The sequence below is a fragment of the Myotis myotis genome, unplaced genomic scaffold (genome assembly GCF_014108235.1).
Source record: "Myotis myotis isolate mMyoMyo1 unplaced genomic scaffold, mMyoMyo1.p scaffold_m19_p_12, whole genome shotgun sequence".
Classification (NCBI taxonomy): Eukaryota; Metazoa; Chordata; class Mammalia; order Chiroptera; family Vespertilionidae; genus Myotis; species Myotis myotis.
In genome coordinates, this window is record NW_023416316.1 from 7926972 (window position 1) to 7938046 (window position 11075).

Below are 11075 nucleotides of genomic sequence, written 5' to 3' on the forward strand. Positions count from 1 at the left end.
GTTAATGACTTGCAAACTGCCATATTTGGTCAGTCTTTGCACACAAAGAGAAACATAGCTGTTAGGGTCAACAAGAGAGGTTACAATGTAAGTTTAAATGTTTATCTAATATTGTTTTGACTTACAAGTTTTCTAAAGAATAATGATCTGAGGATGATCAGAAAACAAGAGGGCAGGAGGGAGAGAACAAGGTAACCAAATTATTGCAAAATGAAACAGCTGTTAAATTAATACACTGTTTTTTTTTTCATATATACCAATGGGCATGACTCTATTTTAGCCTTGGATTTTCTTTCTTTGGGACCTAACTATGGAAAACCAATAAAATAAGCCAATTACATACAAAGCACCCAAATGTCATGCCCAACTATGAGTTATCTACGTTGGTTAAATTAGTATGTCTTTAATATTTGAGTTTTATCACCAAGAAAGATGATACGAGTTTTATTCATTTATTCCACATGCTTGAAAAGGTTAATGATATCTGATTATATTGAAAACTACACAGATATTATAGGCAGCCTATGTCAAAACCTCAGCACACTCAACAGTAGCACCAATTTAAATGAATTATTTTCTGAAGCCTGCAGTCAAAGGTCACTTGTTAAAACAATTACTGTGAAATGATGAGACCTTCAAAGTAGGCTTTATTTTAGCTGGACACATTCTCAATAAAAGACAATGACTTCTTTAAAAGAATCTGGGCTGCAAAGTCTAGCTGGAAATATACTCAATAAAAGACAATGACTTCTTTAAAGAATCTGGGCTGTAAAGTTGATATATATTTGTGGAAAAATCATGTCACCCTCATGTAAATAATATGCAGAATACACTTCTTTCAATATGCAGTAGAAAAGATAAGAAGCAGGTGCCTTCACTTTCACAGTATCACTAAATTACCTCTTGATCCAGAGTAAGCACCTGTAAACTGCTAATAGAACACCATGCCAAAAAAAGGCCAAAATGTGTATATAGTTATAGGTTAACTATCCAGACAAATATATACCTTAACACCAACGAGTTAATTAACTGTAAACTGAATTATAAAACTAAAACAACAAAAAGGAAATGTACCAAAAAGTAGCAACAGTTCAATTACAAATTTGAGTTGATAAATCCTATTAAAGCCACTTATGAATTTTAAATGTTACCCATACAAATCAATCATGGATTCAAATTTTACTAATGCAAACTGAGTTCTACAAAGCAAGATCACAAAGAATTCCCTCCCTTATTCATTTGCAGTTTGAGTAAACACTATTTAAAAGCCTTCAAAATATATAAAACAGCACTCTCCACCAACAGGTCCTTTTTTTTTTTTTTTAAGTTAAATGTGCACTTCCTTGGCAACTAAGCCTTTTTTTCAACTACTTTTCAAACATTAGTTTAATGTGACACAGTTCAAGTCACCCTCCATTGTTTTTTACTTCCTAAATAAACAAAGCAGCTGGAAACACACACACACACACACACACACACACACACACACGTGTATGTGAATACAGGTGTTTATTAGAGTGAAAATAACAAAATAATTATGAAACCTATCCCTGGCAGTTTTTTTTTCCCTCCATTGATAAAAATAGCAAAAGCTAAAATATCTCACATTCAAATAGGAACAGGATTTTGAACTAACGGAGAACTAGTAGAGTACCAGTACCATGATTACTTCTGCTTCCAATATAAATTAAAAGAATCCCCGAGTAACCCTAGTATGGAAATGCCTGTAAAAGCAGGTGCAGACGGTAACAGTCTGAATGATACTGACCAAAGTACTACCAGGCAATGGACAGCGAATTCCTGGAAGTCTGGTTATTTTCTGGCTTAACACCGAAAACCCTGAAGTTTGCATCCACAGCAAGGAAGTATTGGGAGCAGATATTTAAAGAAGATGGGGCGAGTGGGATGCCGCAGGCACTTCAAGTTTAGGCGGGGAAAATGAGATGGTAAGGCCAGCACGAGAGGGCAGATCCACACCAGAAGAAAGCAAGTCTTTCAAATGAGTCACAGCCCAGGAAGACGGGCCGGGGCCGAGGCCAGCCCAAGTCAGATACGGGCCCTGGGGGCAAGAGGGAGAAACTGAGGCGGAGGAAGAGGCCAGATGCCCACACAGGACCTGGCCCCAAACATTAAAGTCAAAAGCCAAACCGGCTTTGCTAGGGGCCCACAGGGGCAGCCACAAGTGTAAGACTCTGCAGACAGACACCCACCCAAGACAGGGGGAACCGGTTCGGGCAGGGGCGCCGAGAGCGTTCCCACCTGCGCATGCGCCCTCTCCCCTCCGCCGCAGCTTCCCCTCCCCCCAATCACAGCTCCCCTCACAACACGGCTCTTCGAGGGAGCTGAACGCAGTCTCCCCGGCCCAGGCCCGCGGGATGGGAACACAGGTTGGCTCCTCGCGGAGGATACCCACTGGCTTGGTAGAGGGAAGGTGGGAGGAGGAGGAGGGGAAACGCGGCCCTACCCGACCTGCCGTCTCCTCCTCCACCGCCTGCCGTTCGCCGTCCGGGAGGCTTCGTCGCCTGGGCCTCCCTAGCTGCCCAGCCCCCGTCTTCCCCGCCCCCCTATTCACGTGAGAGCGGCTTTTTCCGCTCTCTGCCCGCCTCCCGCCCCGTGTCATAGGTCCGCGGCTGAGCCGCGCCGCCCCATTGGCCCAACAACAAGCGGCGAGGGCGTACTTCCTCTCCTCGACGCCCCACCTGGGCTTTGAGCCCGCCCCTAGTCTGCGCCTGCGCGGGGTCTGCACTGGCGAGGAGCCCCGTGGCCGGTGGGCTTGGACAAGGTAGTGGCTGAGCAGGGACTGGAAGCAGGACCGGGATGGAGGGATTAGGAGGCAGCGGGAGAGGACGCGGGCTGCTAGCACCTTTTGAGCAGGGGATCTTCTCACCTTTCACGTTGAGTACTTCTTCAAAAGCAGCGCTTAACAGTGTTAGTCAACGCACCTGGCCTTTATTGAGAGCGCACGAATGTGCCAAGGATAGTGATGGGTCCCGGATATCTTATTTGGCTTTACTACAAACATATGAGAAATCTGAGTTTTCTCGTTTTACAAAGGAGCCCAACCTAAGTTAGAGAATTCAGTCTAGAAGTAAAACTTCTCTCTGTCCAAGGCCTTGAGCTTATTAGAGGCACGCAGAATTGCACAGAAATGAACAAGGTTGTTTCAGTGTTACTCGAAAGTGCGGCTGGAATTTTATTTGAAAATCATTCAAAAGTAGAATATGGAGCAAAGACAATGTAACGAATTTTGAATTCCCTGTCCTGAATAAATTAACAATGTAGTTGGAAATAAAAACAATGATTAAAGGTGCTATTTCAGTCTTGATAATTTATAATTCTACAACCTCTTCCTTACTCTTTTCTTTTCATTCAAATAGCATATGCTCTTTCCTGGTCAGTGACTCATTCCCAATGTTTTCCTGTGGATATTGAATCAAAATCAACCAGAGAAAAAGCTGTGTTCTGTTACAGTCCTCTTTGTGACTTGTCTGCCACAATAGACTAGCTAAACTCCCTCAAGAAATAGTTCTGTTCCTTTTCTCCTTATACACTTATATAGTAATAATACCCATTTAAAAGATACAGTATTAGGAAGAAAGTAAAATGCCCTGAATTCCTGACAACCACTTTTATTTTGGTGACCATACATGCATGTACTTCTTGACTCATGTACACCCCAATATATATGTAAACCTTAAGAGAAAATTTTGTAACAACATTTTATTACAGAATACTATATCTTGGAGAAAAATACACACACGCTAAAATAAATAAAAATATCACATTCCCACCACCAATGTTAATACTTTAAATACGTCCTTCTGTGTCAACATAGTTTTTCAAAATGACGTCACAGTATAGAAATCTACTTTAGTCAACGAACATACACATTATTTCAGTCACTTTTCCTCTCATATAATTCCTGGATCATATTCAAATTATATATCAACCTAACAATGTTTTTCCTGTTGGCTTTCCCAAATCAGTAATATTTCAGTAAATCTTCCTCTCATTTAATACCTAACTATAATCAATTTTCTGTCACCTGCAATACATTTTTTTACAGCTAGTTTTCCCAAGTTAGTATCAAATCCAGGGCCACATATTGCTTCTAGTAGTGTTCCCAAGTATTTTTTAATGTAGCCCTTAAAAAAAAAATTTAAAGACATTGGCATTAAAGAAATTAGACCACTTTAAGCACCTTCTGAATCCAAATATTTGCTTCCTCAAGGTTAGTTTGTTCCTCTCCCAAGCATGTCAAACTCAAAGACTAACATGGGCCAAATAAACAAGGTTTAAGTTTATATGGGACGGACAAAAACAAAAGCTTCAACTTTCATAGAAACATGTGTTTATTTCGATAGAGACATGCTGAATCCAAAGGGCTGAAATAGGAGAAACTAAGATGGCGGCATAGGTAAACACCGGGAAATTGCTGCCTCACACAACAATTGAAAATTACCGCAAAGGACAGAGCAAACATCATCCAGAACAACAGGAAGGCTGGCTGAGTGTAAATTCTACAACTAGAAGGAAAGAAAAGCACGCTGAGAGCCAGAGGAGCTGCAGAGGTGAAGTGCAGAGGTACAAGTGCAGAGGTAAGGCCAGCTCGCGCGCGCGAGTAAAGGGGGTGGCACCTGAGGACGCGGCTGTCTTTTTGAATCACAAACTCCCGACTGGTCTGAACTCCGGTTCCGGGAAGTCTCTGGGGACCCAGGACTCATACGGGGAGAAGCTGGTCTGTCCGGCAGCGGGCGAACTTGAAGGCAGCTTTCCCTCAGAGGTGCTTGCAGCAATTAGCGGGTCACTGAGACCCGCGACTCCGGGCGGAGAATCAGCCATAGCTCCTTGATCTGCCCTTGGATTCCCTGAGACCCCGCCCCACCCAGGCTGCGGCAGAGGCTTTTGCATGTGAATGTACCTAACTGCAGCAGAGCCAGGCAGACCCGGAACTTCCAAAAGAAGGCCCAAGGCCTCGCAGCGGCTTGCATTGCTTCACAGCTGAGCCTCTTCGTGGCTCCTGCTGTGTGGCCTCAGGCAGAGGCTGAATTAGCACCTCCTTAGATCCAGGAGCCACTGTACCCAGTGGTCAGAGGGGGACCATCCAGATTGCAACTCCTCAGATCCATAAGGGACACACTCAGGGAGCAGACTCAGTGAGCACCAAAGCCCCACTGAAGCAAGTCTTGCCCCAGAAGGGTGTCTTCAGCACAGAAGTTCTCCCACTTTAGACACAGCTGATTCTCACAGCCAATTGGCCTGGAGGTCAATTCCTCCCAGTGATCCTACAACAACCAAGGCACCAAGAGTGCACCAAGAGTGTCCACCCCAGGTAACTGGGGAGGCTGAGCTACTGGGCCCTACAGGACACCTGGCGCGCAGGGCCACTCTATCAACACAGGGAAGCTGCCAAAATGCGGAGACAAAGAAACAGGTCACAAATGGCAGAAATGGAGGAAAGCAAACGATTGGATATAGAGTTCAAGGCCACGTTTATAAGGTTTTTCAAGAATTTTATGGAAACCGCCGATAAATTTAATGAATCCCTCAATAAGTATAGTGAGACCATGGAGGACATGAAAAAGGACCAACTAGAAATTAAGCATACACTGACTGAAATAAAGAATAATTTACAGAGATCCAGCAGCAGACAAGAGGATCCCAAGAATCAAGTCAAAGATTTGAAATACAAAGAAACAAAAAATACCCAACCGAAAAAGAAAAGAAAGAGATTCCAAAAATATGAAGATAGTGTAAGGAACCTCTGGGACAACTTCAAGCGTACCAACATCAGAATTATAGGGGTACCAGAAGGAGAGAGAGGGCAAGATATTGAAAACCTTTTTGAAGAAATAATGACAGAAAACTTCCCCTACCTGGTGAAAGAAATGGACTTACAAGTCCAGGAAGCGCAGAGAACCCCAAACAAAAGGAATCCAAGGAGGACCACACCAAGACACATCATAATTAAAATGCCAAGAGCAAAAGATAAAGAGAGAATCTTAAAAGCAGCAAGAGAAAGACAGTCAGTTACCTACAAGGGAGTACCCATACGACTGTCAGCTGATTTCTCAACAGAAACCATGCAGGCCAGAAGAGACTGGCAAGAAATATTCAAAGTGATGAATAGCAAGAACCTGCAACCAAGATTACTTTATCCAGCAAAGCTATCATTCAGAATAGAAGGTCAGATAAAGAGCTTCACGGATAAGAAAAAGCTAAAGGAGTTCATCACCACCAAACCAGCATTATATGAAATGCTGAAAGGTATTCTTTAAGAAGAGGAAGAAGAAAAAGGAACTCTTACCATTTGCCACAGCATGGATGGAACTGGAGAGCGGATAAATACCACATGATCTCACTCATTTGTGGAATATAATGAACAACATAAACTGATGAACAAGGACTGATCCAGAGACGGAGAGGCATTGATTGGACTGTCGGGACTTGGAGGGAAGGTAGGGGAGGGTGGGGGTAAGGGGGAAAGATCAACCAAAGGACTTATATGCAAGCATATAGGCCTAATCAATGGACATGGACAACGGGGGGGTGAGGGCATGAGCGGGGGGGGGTGTAGAGGGTAACGTGGGGACAAGGACACATATGTAATATCTTAATCAATAAAAAATATATTAAAAAAAAACCAAAGGGCTGAAATAAATGAGTAACGTTAACATAAAATAATAGAACATTTTAATAAAAATTAATATTTTTCCTTGAACATTAACTTACCAGACACTGAATAACTGCACAAATTAATAAGTGCAACGCAAATAAACCTATTTTTCTTGTTCTCCAAAAGCGAAATATTTCCTGTTGGGCACACCAAACAAGTAAGTACAAGACTAATGACATGGCAATCAACTGCTAAAATATTCGCTGCTGGTATTAGTGGAGAGAAATGGTGCACCTGCAGGTAAGGCAAGTAAGGGAAATGAATGCAACATGTTTAGAGTAATCAGTCATTAGCAAATGTTGTAGTTCGTTATTAATAATTATGTATAACAGGATATTGTAACAAGTTACAAAATTTTTATTAAAATGTTTCTTACATACAATTATATTAGCTGGGCCACAAACATATTCATTGTGGGCCACATGCAGCCCACGGGCCTTGAGTTTGACATGCTTGCTCTAGACCTTGTATTTCCTCGAGATATGATTTCTAGTTATATCTCAAGTTTCAATGGACTGAAGTCAAACATTTTGGGCTAGCACATACCATAGGTTATATGTCACATAATACAGAACTCAAGTATTTGGAGAACAAGGTTCTTATTTCCTATCCTGGCTCCAGCAAGCACACTTGAATGTAAAGATGATTGCCTGCCACAAGCTGAAGGGGTAAGAGAAGCTTAGGTGTTATCATACTGAAGACTGACACTGAAATGAACCTCAATTTACCAACCAAGCCTTCCCCTGGAAAATGCAAGTTTTCAAATAGACTCCAGAGTTCCAAAATAGTTACTTGAGATTCTGCCAGGACAATTGTTATCTAGGTAGAGGGATGAGTTCCTTGCACTTCCTACTCCATCTGAGGAACAGAAAAAGAAAAACAGAAAGTAAAATGAACAGAGGCATAGGGACCTATTGGACACTGTCAAGAGAAACAAAATACCCCTGTGGGAATCCCAGGAGAAGAGAGAAAGAGGAGGAAGAATAATTACCAAACTGTAGCAAGCCAAAGAAAAGAATCCTGAAAGTAGCAAGAAAGAAATGATTAATCACATACAAAGGACCCTCCGTAAGATAAACAGCCAATTTTTCATCCTAAACCTTGGAGGCCAGAAAGTACTGGGTTGATAATATTCCAAGTGCTGACATTAAAAAAAAAAGCGTTGACAAAGAATTCTTTATCTAGCAAAACTGTTTTTCAAAAATAAGGGAGAGTCCAGCTTAGTGGTTGAGTGTTGACCCATAAACCTGGAGGTCAAGATTCCAGGTCACATGTCCAGGATGCAGGCTGGATCCCTGGATCACTGGTGGGGGGCGTGCAGCCGATCAATGATTCACATCATTGATGTTTCTCTCTCTCTCCCCATCTCCTTTCCTCTCTCTGAAAATCAATAAAAAGATTTTTTTTAAATGAGGGAGAAATTAACAAATTCCCTAATTTTAAGAAAAGTCAAAGGAGTTTGTTACTGTTAGTTACCACTGAACCTGCTCTTCAAGAATGCTAAGGGGAATCCTTCAGGTTGACCTGAAAAGACACTTGACAGTAACTAGAAGCCATATGAGGAAATAAAGATCTCCTTTCAGTGTCAATACATGGACAATTATAAAAGCAAGTATTACTGTAATTATGACTTGTAGGTACACTTTTTATTTTCTCCATGACTTAAAGAGAAATGCATAAAAATATTAATCTATGTTATTGGACACAAATGTTTAAAGATGCAATTTATGACATCAATAATAGGAAGAGAGGACAGAGCTGTACAGTAGGAGTTTTTGTATGGTATTGAAGTTGGTATCAATTCTATTAGAATGTTGTAACTTTGGGCTATTAAATGTTATTCTCATGGCAACCACAAAGAAAATATCTATAGAAAATACACAGAAGGGTATGACAGGTGAATCAAAACATAACAAAAATCAAACACAGAAAAAGGCAATACTGAAGAAAATGAAGGCACAAAAGCTATAAGGCCTATAGAAAACAAATAGCAAAATGGCAGAAAGAAATCCTTCCTTATCAGTAATTACTTGAAATGTAAACTGCTAAAACTCTCCAATTAAAAGACAGATGGGCAGAACAGATTAAAAAACAACCATGATCCAACTATATGCAGTCTAGAAGAGACTCCCTTTATTTATTTTTTAAATATTCTTTTAAAAAATATGTTTTTATTGACTTCAGAGAGAGGAAGGGAGAGATAGGAACATCAATGATGAGAGAGAAACATCACTGATTGGCTGCCTCTTGCATGTCCCCTACTGAGGATCAAGCCCAAAAACAGGGCATGTGCCCTGACTGGGAATCAACCATGACCTCCTGGTTCAGGGGTCGATGCTCAATCACTAAGCTACACCAACTGGGCTAGAAGAAACTCACTTTAGATCCAAAGACATTAATTAGTTGAAAGTGAAAGGATAAAATAGAATATATTTCATGTAAATAGCAACCAAAAGAGAGCTGGGTTGGTTATACTGAGATATGCAAAACAGGGATGTAATTTTTTTAAAAAGGTTACAATAATAAAAGTAAATAAATGAATAAATAAATAGGTTACAAGAGACAAAGAAGGTCATTACATATTAACAAAAGTTTCAATAAAGCATGATGATATAAAATTATAAACTTGCCCTAACTGGTTTGGCTCAGTGGATAGAGCGTCAGCCTGCGGACTGAAGGGTCCCGGGTTCGATTCCGGTCAAGGGCATGTACCTCGGTTGCGGGCACATCCCCAGTAGGGGATGCTGGAGGCAGCTGATCGATATTTCTAACTCTCTATCCCTCTCCCTTCCTCTCTGTAAAAAATCAATAAAATATATTTTAAATTAATAATAAATAGAACAAGATATAGAAGTAAGGAAGTAGAGGACTTGAACATCACAATAAACAGAGTACACCTAACAGATACATAAAAAACAATCTATCCAACAACAGAATACACATTCTTTCCCAATTTACATAGTACATTCTCCCCACCACCTACAGTATAGTAAAAGATTATTCAGCCCAGGAGTTGTGCGTCACTGGTTGAGTGTTGACCCATGAACCAAGTAGGTCACGGTTCAATTCCTGGTCAGGGCACATGTCTGGGTTTCAAGTTCGATCCCCAGTTGGGGGTGTGCAGGAGTCAGCCAATTGATGATTCTTTCTCATCATTGATGTTTCTACCTCTCTCTCCTTCTTTCTTCCTCTCTCTGAAATCATTTAAAAATATATATATTAAAGTATTATTCAATATGACCAAGTGGGATTTATCAGAGAAATGCAAGGGAGGTTCAACATAATTCCATGTAATATATCACATTTTAAAAAACTAGAGGGTGTGGGTATGAGAACACATGATCATCTCAATTGACACAGAAAAGGCACTTGAAGATAACAATCCCTGTTCATGATAAGATCTCTCAGCAAACTAGTTATAGAAGGAAAATTCCTCAATATGATAAAGGTGTTTGTGAAAAATCCACAGCTAACAATATTCAAATAGTTTAGCTTCCCCTCTAGGATCAGGAACAAGTAAAGGAAATTTACATTCCTGCTGCTATTCAACATTGTACTGTAAATTCTCGTCAGAGCTATTTTTAAAAAGAAAAAAAATAGAAGGCATCCAAATTGAAAACAAAGAGGTGAAACTATCTTTATTCACAGGCAACATAATCATAAATATAGAAAATGAAGTTTCTAGAGCTAATAAACAAATTCAGCAAAGTTGCAAGGTATAAGATCAACACACAAAAAGCAATTGTTTCTACACACCAGCAATCAACAATATGAAAAGAAAATTAAGAAAGAAATTCCACTTACAATAGTATCCTATATAATAAAGATGCAATATGCAAATGGTCATTATGCTGACCAGATCAGTAGGAGGGTGGGACAGCGAGCTACAAGCGGGCAGCGGAGAGCTACAGGAGCGGGCAGGGAAGCAAGCTATGAAGGGGTCGGGGAGCTACAGGAGGGTGGGGCAGCAGGCGGAGAGCTATAGGAGGGCAGCAGCAAGCTACTGGCACATGGATTCGTGTGCAGGGCTACTAGTCTATAATAATAAAAGGGTAATATGCTAATTAGACCAGACATCTTCCAGACAATATTCTGGAAGTCCTTCCTGACAAAACTGGGACAGAGGGAAGCCAGAGGGAAGCTGGTGCAGGCAGCCAGGGGAAGGACAGCTTACTCTTGCATGAATTTTCGTGCATCAGGCCTCTAGTCAAAAATAATTTATATACCCTGAAAACTAGAAAACATTGCTGAAATTAATGAAGACCTAAGTACATGGAAAGTAATTCTGTATTCATGAACAGGAAGGCTTAAAGTTGTCTATACTACCAAAAGTGACCTACAGATTCAAAACAATCTCTATCAAAACTACAACAGCCTTTTCTTCAGAAATGTAAAAGCT

The 11075-nt window shown here is 40.8% G+C and overlaps 1 protein-coding gene across 8 annotated transcripts in view; it reads right to left on the bottom strand.

Moving 5' to 3' along the window:
- RABGAP1 (RAB GTPase activating protein 1) overlaps positions 1–2558 on the bottom strand; it is a 132014-nt gene extending 129456 nt beyond the window's left edge. For 4 of the 8 annotated variants that reach the window (XM_036329739.1, XM_036329736.1, XM_036329737.1 and 1 more), the window contains exon 1: positions 2465–2558. The gene's annotated coding sequence lies outside the window, so the exon portion shown is untranslated. Of the gene's footprint in view, positions 1–1768; positions 2060–2413 lie in introns of all 8 variants that reach the window. The other 4 variants (XM_036329732.1, XM_036329735.1, XM_036329734.1 and 1 more) reach the window with 4 other exon arrangements.
- Positions 2559–11075: the final 8517 nt, after the last annotated feature.